General features: G+C 33.3%; 1 protein-coding gene across 1 annotated transcript in view; it reads right to left on the bottom strand.

Moving 5' to 3' along the window:
- Positions 1-12,030, bottom strand: part of LOC149424230 (mitochondrial import inner membrane translocase subunit Tim21) — a 586,526-nt gene that overhangs the window by 237,884 nt on the left and 336,612 nt on the right. The window lies entirely within an intron of this gene.

The following is a 12,030-nucleotide window of genomic DNA, read 5'->3' as shown; positions in this document are numbered from 1 at the left end:
TTTACTAGAATTCCTCATTTGGCGAGATTGGTGTTTTTTTGACAGAATTAGTGCCATTGAAGTATTATTTAAAGTTAGGATTTTTTCTACAAAAGTGTTGTTATGTTAACTCATAGTATTTTGTAGCAAAAAAGTGGTCAAATGATATAACGAGGTACCTAATGCATCAATGTAAAGTGGTGAAATGATATAACGAGGTACCTAATGCATCAATGTAAATTGGTGAAATGATATAACGAGGTACCTAATGCATCAATGTAAAGTGGTGAAATGATATAACGAGGTACCTAATGCATCAATGTAAAGTGGTGAAATGATATAACGAGGTACCTAATGCATCAATGTAAAGTGGTGAAATGATATAACGAGGTACCTAATGCATCAATGTAAAGTGGTGAAATGATATAACGAGGTACCTAATGCATCAATGTAAAGTGGTGAAATGATATAACGAGGTTCCTAATGCATCAATGTAAATTTGCACTTAAAACCCGAGTGGACTATTCCATGGACAAAAAGACATAGTTAAAAAACATATATAAATAAATTATGACATCTGATTGCTAGCAGATACCAGTTTTTAAATAATACTTACCAACTTAGATCTTTTTCCAATCGACTACCGGAAGAAATTAGTATAATTAATGATTAAATCCTAATACGGAACTCTGTCAAGAAATATTAAGAAAGATTATTTTTAAAATCACATAAAATATAAAAACCTAACGTTTAATCTATATCAATGTAAAGTGGTGAAATGATATAACGAGGTACCTAATGCATCAATGTAAAGTGGTGAAATGATATAACGAGGTACCTAATGCATCAATGTAAAGTGGTGAAATGATATAACGAGGTACCTAATGCATCAATGTAAAGTGGTGAAATGATATAACGAGGTACCTAATGCATCAATGTAAAGTGGTGAAATGATATAACGAGGTTCCTAATGCATCAATGTAAATTTGCACTTAAAACCCGAGTGGACTATTCCATGGACAAAAAGACATAGTTAAAAAACATATATAAATAAATTATGACATCTGATTGCTAGCAGATACCAGTTTTTAAATAATACTTACCAACTTAGATCTTTTTAGAGAAAAACATCTACCTACTAACTAACGTACACGCAAATCAATCGCTCCGAACAAAACAATTAAAATATAAAGTTTAAAACGCTTATAAAACAAAGTTTAAGTTTTATCCGTGTTTACCACAGATGATTATAGTGTCACATCTAATTAACAAAGAAATATTCTTCAATTAAGTGATTAAAAAAGAACAAATATTGAAGTGAGGTGACAGATCAGCGTCATTTTACAGTGAATTTGTCATATTATCTCCCAGTTTAATTTGAAATTCAATCTGTTGGTGATATATAATTAATTATCAAAGTGTTCATAATTATTGGTCCCGTGATAGTGTTTAAAAATAATAAAATTACAAAAGTGAACTGATAATATTGTAAAGAACAGTAAATTATTTAATTTACAGGTGCTCGGTTATATTATAAGCCGTTAAAACCACAGTTCGCCGCAAGCCTTGGTTGGTTCAGTGGTCTAAGGCGTCACCTGAATTTGGTGCAGACATTTGATGATCCTAGGATCGAATCTTACCAAATCCAGAATAATAAAATAAAAGCGATTTTATTTTTATTTTATAATTTAATAATTTATAAAGTTCAACCAATATACCTAATTCGATTATCATCGTAGTGTCGTTATAAGGCGGGAAATAAATATATTATTCAAGATGCACTGCAGAGTATGTCCAGAAGCCGTCCTTTCAGACGATTCAATATTTGTGTGTGCGACGTGTAAAGGCACCTATCATTTAGCCTGTGGAGGCATAAATGAGAATACATACCGTCGATTTACTCAAGAAAGGCGTGCCCAACAGAAGTGCAAGCAGTGCAAAAAGGATACTCGCTCAGCCGCCTCAAGTGCTACTATTTTAACGGAGACCACCAGTGATACCGCAACATTGGAACCATCAAAAAAAGTGACCAACAAAGCTTCAACGCCCACCTACCAACCATCAACTAATCTAGAAGAACTGCAAGAGTTAGTCATTTATAAAACGACTAATTTGGAAAAAAAACAAAATGATATTTTGGACCAAAATAATAAAATTCTAGAAAATATCCAATTCATAAGTGCGCAGTATGAGGACTTTCTTGCCAGATTTCGTAACATGGAGCAACGGAATGATGAGCTCACGAAGAAGAACGCCGTTTTGGAAGCCAGAATTACGGTCCTGGAGAATGGTCTAGAATTTCAAGAGCGTGCCCTCAAAGCAAATAATGCCGAAATAAGAGGCATCCCTGAAATCAACGGGGAGAATTTACAAGACGTAATGTTCAACATCTGCCAGACTACAAAATCCTCGATTCAAACTAAAGATATCGACTCTATCTATCGGTCAGCTAAAAAAAATAATAAACAGAATCATCCGAGAGAAATAGTTATCAAATTAAAGACGAATCTAGCTAGAGATCAGCTGCTAACGGATGTGAAAAATTACAATAAAAATCAACAAAATACCGAAGACAAACTTAACACATTGAACATTGGAATTGCCGGTCCTCGCTCGCCTATCTACGTTTCCGAACAACTGACCTTTCGATCAAAGCAGCTCTGGTTTAAGACACGCCAATATGCCAAGGAACGTATGTTTCGATTCGCGTGGGTTAAAGGAGGGAACATATATATTAGAAAAGAGGCGGGATCAAATGCTATTCTCATTTCCGATGAATCAAAATTGTCAACACTGTGATAAAATTGTACCAATTTCGCTCTCGAGGTATATTTCGTCTCGCTTGTTTACTATTATATTTAGTCGTTGTTCCCGCTTCATCAAGTCTATTGCTTTCCACTACCTGCTAGGAACTTGTATTATCACCAGCTTCATAGTAATTTTAGGTGTCAATAAAACTAAATTAGATATTGTATTAAAACTTATATTATGCGAAAGTTTATCACAGCACCACGTTAATCTAAAATATAATAACTATGTTACGCAATACTACACTTATTTAAAATATACTAAATATGTTTCGTTTACCATATGATAATTATAATGATTCCGATATAAATTATAACACAAATGTTATTTATGATCTAAATAATCTAAACAAATACAATTGGGGCTCATATAGCCTAAAAATCATTCATCAGAATATCAGAAGCATTTCAAAAATCGATGATTTTTTATTATTTCTTGATCAATTTAATTACTCATTCGATGTTATAATTTTGTCGGAATGTTGGATAAATAAAGAATACACCTCCAAAATTATACAAAATTACTCTGAATATCACACTAACATAAGTTTAAATAAATCAAGTGGAATCGTTGTTTACATCAGAGACGGAATACAAGCACAAGTAGATGAAATTTTATTATCACAAGCAAACTGTCTGAAAATTGTTTTGAACAACAACTTATGTATCTTTGCAATCTACAGATCACCCGCTTTCCAAAACATCGACACTTTTTTGAGCTCACTTCAAGCAATCATCAATAGTTCAAAAAAAATAGAACGTCAAATCATCATAGGCGATCTCAATATTAATACTCTTCCTGAATACCATCGTCAATATAACGATTATTTATGCCTGCTTACTGAAAATGGATTCATTCAGACAATTAATAGCCCTACTCGAGAACAGGGCAAGAGTAAATCTTGCCTAGACCATATCAATGTTAAAAATGTTAACCTAATCACTTCATTTGTTTTTCACACTACAATTTCAGACCACTACACCACAGCTCTCTGTCTTAAAAACAAACCTCCCACTGATGCTAAAATTAAATATGTCCCTCGAACAAATTACAATAACTTAGTCGAAGACTTGCGATCAGAAAACTGGCAAAACGTTCTAGACCAAATTGATACTGACTCAGCAATGAATGAATTTATCACAAAATTACATTCATATATATCTAAACACACTAGTAACATACACATAACAAATAATCAAGTAAAACTCACACCTTGGATCTCCCCTGGCCTTGTCAAATCTATTCACAGAAGGAATCAATTACACGAAAAGGCGAAAAGATGTCCTGAAAATATTTTAGTACAAGCTCATTATAAAAAGTATAGGAATTTATGTAAACATTTAATTAAATCGACCAAAGAAAATTATTATAAAAAAATTATTTACGAAAATAACTTTACGCCAAAACGTCTGTGGGAAACTTTTCGTAATATATCTAAAACAAAAATTAATAAATCTTCCGAAATTAAATCGTTGTACATTAATAATATAAACTGTTCAGACCCAAAAATTATGGCAAATTTTGCCAATAATTATTTCACTTCAGTGGGAGTCACTCTTGCGAAAAAAATTCTTGATAAACTTAATACTACTGAAATTGATCTCGCTAAGTTTACTACCTCTAATTTCGGTCATAAAATAGACAATGTACAAACAACGACAAACGAAGTCATGAAAATAATTGACGATCTTAAGTCATCAAATGCTTGTGGTCCTGATAAAGTCTCATCAAATCTGTTAAAACTTATTAAATCCTCAATCGCAATACCGATCGCGTTCATTTCGAATCTAAGCTTTAAATCAGGAATATTCCCCAATCATTTAAAACATTCAGTAGTTATATTGCTTCACAAAAATGGTGACAAATCGCATGTACATAATTACCGGCCAGTTTCTTTGCTAAATTCGGTCTCGAAAATTATTGAAAAAATTGTGAAAAATCGCCTTAGCACATATCTGGAAGATAATAACATTCTTTCTAATAGACAATACGGCTTCCGACCAGGTTTAAGCACAGAAAACGCTATCGCTCACCTGACAAAAATCATCTCTAATAATATCGATGGAGGAATTAAATGTACTGCACTATTCCTGGATCTAGCCAAAGCGTTCGACACTATATCACATAAAATTCTGTTGAAAAAACTACAGTGCGTTGGAATACAGGGTCAACTATTAAAGTGGATGGTTAGTTATTTAGAAAACAGAAGCCAAAGAGTGAACATTAATGATACTCTAAGCGATTCAGCAAATATTAAATTTGGTGTACCTCAGGGAAGTACTCTAGGGCCAATTTTGTTTAATATATATATTAATGAGCTATGTAACAGTTCCCTTGCCGACCACATTATTACCTTTGCAGACGATACGGTCTTGTTATTTGAAGGTAAAAACTGGAATGAAGTTCACAGTAAAGCAGAAGCTGGTATAAACAGTGTTAAACAATGGCTTGATAATAATCTACTCACACTCAACACGGAGAAAACAAAATTCATCCGCTTCAGTGCAACTCAAGCGGGACAACCAAAAGAAACACAAAACATTATTATACACCACTGCAATAACCTAACTACTTGTAATTGTAACACCCTAGAATGCGTAGATAGTATAAAATATCTAGGAATTATGATAGACAAATTTCTGAGATGGGACCTACATATAGACTCAATTTCCACAAAAGTCAGAAAACTTACTCATCTTTTCCTGGGCATTAGAAATATTCTCTGCATAAAAGATCTTAAATGTTTATATTATGCTCTGTGTAACTCATTACTTGAATATGCATCTTTGGGATGGGGCGGATGTACCAAAACAATACTGGATCCCTTAGCAAAAGCACAGAAATCACTGCTAAGGGTCATCCTAAAAAAACCATTTAGGTACCCCAGTGATGTATTATTCAAAGAGATACGAGTTCTTGATGTCAGACAACTATACATAAAAAAAATTATATTACACACTCAAAAACAACGTCACCACTACCCTTCAATTGATCATTATCACGACACTAGACATTCAAGGAGGAATCCAGTTGTTCCACCTACTACTACGACATCCTTTGCCCAAAGACAATTCTATTACCTTGGTCCAAAATTATTCAACCTCTTACCCGATTTATGGAAATCGAAAAGCATAAGCATTCTGCGTAAATTAGTTTATTATTGGCTTCTAGACTTGGGAAGAGTCGAAAGCGAACTTATGATGACCAACAGATAAACAAAAATGTTCTGTACTCACATTTATTCATTGTTATTGGCAGTTAAATAAAAAATTCCTACCATGCATCTGATTTATAAAATGCGATTGATAATTTTTGTGATTGATAATGTTTATACAATATGTTTTCATGTACCTTGTTTATATGTTTCTTGATTATGTATATTATATTATATGTACCTTGATTATGTAAATTAATACACAGCACAGTAACAGCGATCAAATTAAGAAACCCACCTAATATTTTTCTTATATTGTAACTATAAATTGAATTAATCTAATATGTTATCATGTACCCTGATACAGTGTTCCTTAATTGCATATTATTACATGTACCTTGATAAAATTTATCAGGTGTTTTCATAAAAAAAACTAATATTCGGGTGTACAAATATGTCTGAAAAAGTTTTTATTTTGATTACTTTGATAAATATATATGTATATAGACTACATTACAAGCGTAACTATTAATGTAAAGTATGGAAATATAATTCATAACAGCAGCGTGTACAAATGTTAACTAAACCAGGCAATTTGGCTGTCCTAAAACGGGAAAATTTCCTAGTTGGACAGCCAAAGCTTCCTTAATATGTATGTAATTATTTGTATCTAATAAATAAATAAATAAATAAAATATCATAAGTACCCTAAATTTCAGTAAAAAATAAATAATTAAATAAAATTTTTACTCGAACTTGAAAACTTCTGTGAATTTATGAACATAATGGACACTCGATAAATTGTTGAATTATATCGGTAGACCTTATATTTTCAATAAATCTTTGAATTCTAAACCTACCGTTTCAAATTTCGTTTATGCTGTTTCCCTACCTGCACAAATAATATCCGGCTGTACTAAACTTTATGATATTGCCTACTAAATATATTGCTTGACGCTGAAAATATTTTAAATAATTTTTTCTCATTACACATACATATTATTTGTTTTAGTTTATATGGCAAAGTTTGTACTTGATTTAAGTATAAAGTATAATGTCACAGGTTTTACAGCTTTCCTCACCACTAGGGTTTCACTAGTTTCCGGTTCCGAGGAGGCCTGAATATTTTATACATTTGAATTTAGTCTCTAGTTATCTTGACATTGTCTTCATTAAAATAAATAAATAATGATTGCAAGTTGATTGGGTATCACTCTTCTCTTAGTCATGTGTTTTTAAAAGAAATAAATCGTTCTCATTGAACAACTTCGTTCGAGATTTAAATTCAAAACAAATTAAATAAACAACATAGTCCATACAGAAATTTCCACATTTTTTTGTTGTAAAACAAAATATTTTTTCTATATGGACTTAGTTGCTAAATACCTACCATTTTTTTGATTTTTCAGTAAAATTTAAAAATATTAGTGCTATTTGGACCATGATTACATTGTTACCATTATCAGCTCCAGCTGTTTTGTTTATGTTGATTAACACATTTAAAATACAGAATACGTACCTCCTTCAGGAGACAATAAAATAATATGTCGATAGCATGCTAAATATAAAAAATATTTTCCTGTATTGTTTGTACACAGAACCGTGAAAAATCACGGGTTATTATAATTATTCTAGGATTTGTGAAGCTGAAAGTACTTAAAGAAAAAAAATGTCTACACACGAGTATATACATAGGTATAAAAAGCTTTCACATCACACGTAATATCATCTGGCTTTCGTAATAAAAATATGGATTAAGGTCAGGCCTTCTTAACCACAGAAAGCTCCAGCAATCCCAAGATTTGCGGTCAGCTTGCAAGAGGTAAAACTGTTGTAACTTAGGCTGGAGTGTTTCAACCACTGTCACATTTGATTTACGATCAAATCTGTGATCAGTTTAATTTGTATGCCAAAGTAACCGCTTGATGGCTGATCGCACTATGATCAAATTTTTTTGATTGTTGATTTGATATATTTGATGTCAAACAAATATGAAGGAAGTTTATACAACCTAGGCATCCTTTAAAATTCGAACAGTATCTGATGGCTCTGTCTCCAGGGGCGTGTACGTGGCGCAAGTCTCCTACGTGGCCTCTGTGTGAGAGCATTACCTGGATAGCGTACTGATCTACTCAGCATTCAAGGAGGACCAGCGAAACCCCCCGTTGGCACTTTAGGAAGCTTACAAAAATTTGTTTCAGACGCTTTGCCAGTTTTTGCTGGCAATTCGCCAATTGATTTGTAAATTAGGGAAGTTTTACTAAAGAGACAATTAACAAGAGGAAAGCCTGCTAACTGCTTGCTCATTAAACTAACACCAGGCGGTGCAATGCCTCTCTTAAAACTTCTAAATGTGATACTTTTATCTTTTTTTTGTAGTTGTTCCACTTTTTTCTTTTTGATTTACCATCCCTTCTGCGTGGTGAAATCTTAACTATATCTGATGTGTACTGTCGCTTTCCCCTAAATAGGGGGTAGGATAGACCCCGTCCCAGTATACAACTGGGTGACTACAACACCGGTATTGCTTGCACGTGAATCACCCGTTGCATATTCCTTAGGGTTGTCGGGTATTTCCCCTACTTTTTCACTGGCATTATTTAAGGCACAACCGGGAAACCAGGTAAATGGTGTGAACGTTGAGACTGGTTTACGGCCAGGCCGATTGTAATGCACATTCTCATTAAAACTGCCGGTCGACCAGTGAAATGCACTATCCGGCACCTCTTTTTTCTTATGTAATTTAGTATTGCATAATTTCAATTTAGTGCAAATACTTTGCAGATGTGTCTGTAATACTGTGAAAGACCCCTGCCTACAGCTGCGGCATTTTTTTGTGTTTTTTATCAACTCTTATTTTGACTCTTAATTGTATATTATGTGTGTGTGAATAGTGACTAGTAAGGACTTGAATACTGCTTCCTAACACCGTAGGCAGAGACATCGGAGGGTCTAGATTCCTTTCATGTTAAATGTAGCTTTGTTTATACCAGACAAATTTGAGTATTTCTGAGAGCCTTGAAGCAGTAACCATCTGTTACTTATACTAGGGCAGAAAAGTGATGGGCTACCTCCAATGATGGTACCATTTCTCTCGGTTGTGTAATTATTTTTTTCGATAATTTTTCAATGATTTTGTCACACAACACGGATTCAGCCGTTTCAAACAATGTTTCGATTTTGAGTGATGGTCTTACTAGGGTGAAACTGAGAGTATCTGCCACTCTAGTATAACATTTAAAACCAACCTTATTGGAAATAAATTAGGTACTTCAAATAATAACTAACAATTATAACATACACGAATATAAGTGGATTGATTTAATTTATATATAGGAACGTCATTATAATATCATATGAGCTTCCGTTTTGGAGTAAATCGAGTCTGAAGTTGGACTTTGTTTTTTCAAATTTGAAAATAATCGGACTCTACAAGGTTAATATCAGCTGTTTACTGACTTCTAAAATGGGTCAAAACGAAGACCCGGTTCCAAACGCTTTTAACCCATTAAATGCCGAAAAAAAGGAAAAAAAGTTTTTTGAGATATATCGTTTTTGGGTTGTCTAATTTTATTGACGTGGATTCATCAGTTTACTGCTTTTACCACCAGTTTACGCACACCGTGTATATGTACATATATTGTGTTATTTTTACATTTGTGGATAAAATATGTGTTGCTTCTATTTCACGGCCTAATAATGACAGGAAATAATAATATTATTATGTAGTCGTCTAATCAGTCAAGTAGTCTAACTATAAAAAAAAAAAAAAAAAAAAAAAACGCATGATAATACGGTACAGTGTTTATGTAAAATCTTATGTTGCTTCGGATACCCTGTAATAAAAGTGGTGGTATGTGACTGCATAGTATTATTATTTAATAATAATAATTTTTATTCCAGGATGTCCACACATTACCTCCCCAGGTTGGCACAATCTTAGACGTGCCTTATAGATATACACATTTATTGTACAAAAGATATGTGAATGCAACGATTTTTTTTTAGTAAATACAAGTAAGTCTGAAACTTCATAAAAATAAACAGTAATTATTATGTGAATAAAGCAATTTTTTAAGACATAAAAAAAGATAATGAAAAACAGATTTTAAAAAAGCTTTAAGGACAACTATGTAGGCAGTGGTCTTGAGTGAGCTTAAGTGCTGTTAAGATGCGGCCACCATCGTGTTGGCGGAGGCCATTACCCACATTACTAATATCTACATAAATTACGTTTTATTAATATTTCAATTGATTTTAAAAGATCTGGAATGTTATAATGATGTGCAAATCAAAGCTGATCTCCTGCGTATAAAACTTTTTTTTACGAAACATTGGGGCGTGGTCATACACATTTGTGTGGGCACAGAAAGCTCTTCCTTTTATGGAAAACATTCTCCTCATAGGGTTTTTAGGTAAACAAATTTTTTCCCTACCGAGAAAATACAAGGCCTCTAAGTCTATAATAGCCGAGTAATATTTAAAACACCCATATGAGGTAAAAATTGTGGGACGCATATGACTCTGTTCTATTTGTATAAAGAACATTAACTTTAAATTCAGTAAATTAAAATGATTCATCACTTCATGGAAAATAGAAATCTAGAAAATCAAAAAAAAAATCATTCTCCTCGCTGGTGTTTTGTGTAAATGATAGAAAAAAATATATAGTGTGCAGGAGACCAGACTTCATGAAAAGAGTGTCGGTGCATACTTATTATAAAACAATTTATCTTCTGTTTTATTTGATATAATAAACCAATCTAAGCTGATGACTTCTCATTATCATATTTTTTTATTATTATGCCGTGTTGCGCTTTGTCCTTCTTTACCAACGTTTTGGACAGCGCTACAGTGTCCATTATACTCAGTAGATTGTGGTGAAGTGTGTGTTTACGTTTTGCCGTGTTGCAAGCGATAAGCTTCTTAATGTGACTTTCTGTGTTTAGTTTGGTGTAAGAACCCCGTAATGTGTGTGGGGTTCTGTAGATTTCAGTCACCTCTGTAACTAGACATACTCGATACGCTTTGGGCATTCCCAGCCATATTAGGCTCAAATAAGTAAGGGTCGGTTTCAAGTAAGGGCTCGACAATTGCCGATATGTCTAATTTGATGCTCGAAAATGTTCCGAGACGCTTTTGGAGATGGTCCGTTTGTCTGGCCAACCTACCGAGCAGCTGAGTTTTAAATTCCATCTCTCTTAAGAGGGAATTTTGTTTTTGTGGGCCTTAGAAGGACTTGGTTTTTCGTTGTTTTTCTGAAGACAGTCTTGCTTTCTTTCCTCAGAATCCTGGTAATTCTGTCATTACTGGCAGAATTACCAGGATTCTGATATAAGGCAAGAAAGCGCAGCCTTTGACTCTGTTCAATGTTCAAGTTCAATTCTGTCTTCGTTTAATGTAGAATTGACTTTTGATCTGCTTCAGCTAACTTGCGAGGTAACCGTTTCATTCCATGCATCGGTTAGCATTACGAGCTCCAATTCGATTTTTGGTTCTTCACATATTCTTGCCCCTCGTGTCAACAGTGTATTGAAAAGTCCTATTTTCTAATGCTGGATGCTTCCAAAAATAGGATCGATCGAAGCTAAATTAAAAACATAAAATTACAAAACAATTTTCATTACAGTATTTTCGGTTTATTCGCAATGTTAGGTTTGCGTAACGTTTTTGGTTAGGTTGATGTTTCTGATTAGTCATCACTTTTATCCACAGCACAAAGAAAAACACATCATTTGCAATGTGGGCGTATGTCGTGAGCCAAAAATACAACCAATCAGACTATAATTACAAATACTGAAATTTTTTTATCATCATTATGAAATTTTCATTTCGATCAAATAAAGTGGCAATGTACAATTTAAGCAGGCAGTGTAAGAGAGACAAAGGCCGTGCTAAATGGACTATAACCAATAAGTACATCGGTTTCCATTCACATCTAAGTGGAAGGCATTTCTAGTGTGTATTATCTAGTCAGTGCTGTTATCAGTTATATTAAGAATGAAAAACATTTCCACAAATATATGTTTTATTAAGCTTAGAACTAAAACACCTCTTACAAGTAAATTGAAATTACCCTATTTATTACA

The sequence above is a fragment of the Hesperophylax consimilis genome, chromosome 4 (genome assembly GCF_061612785.1).
Source record: "Hesperophylax consimilis isolate HC1 chromosome 4, BYU_Hcon_1.0, whole genome shotgun sequence".
Taxonomy (NCBI): domain Eukaryota; kingdom Metazoa; phylum Arthropoda; class Insecta; order Trichoptera; family Limnephilidae; genus Hesperophylax; species Hesperophylax consimilis.
This window is presented reverse-complemented; position numbering and strand designations above follow the sequence as displayed.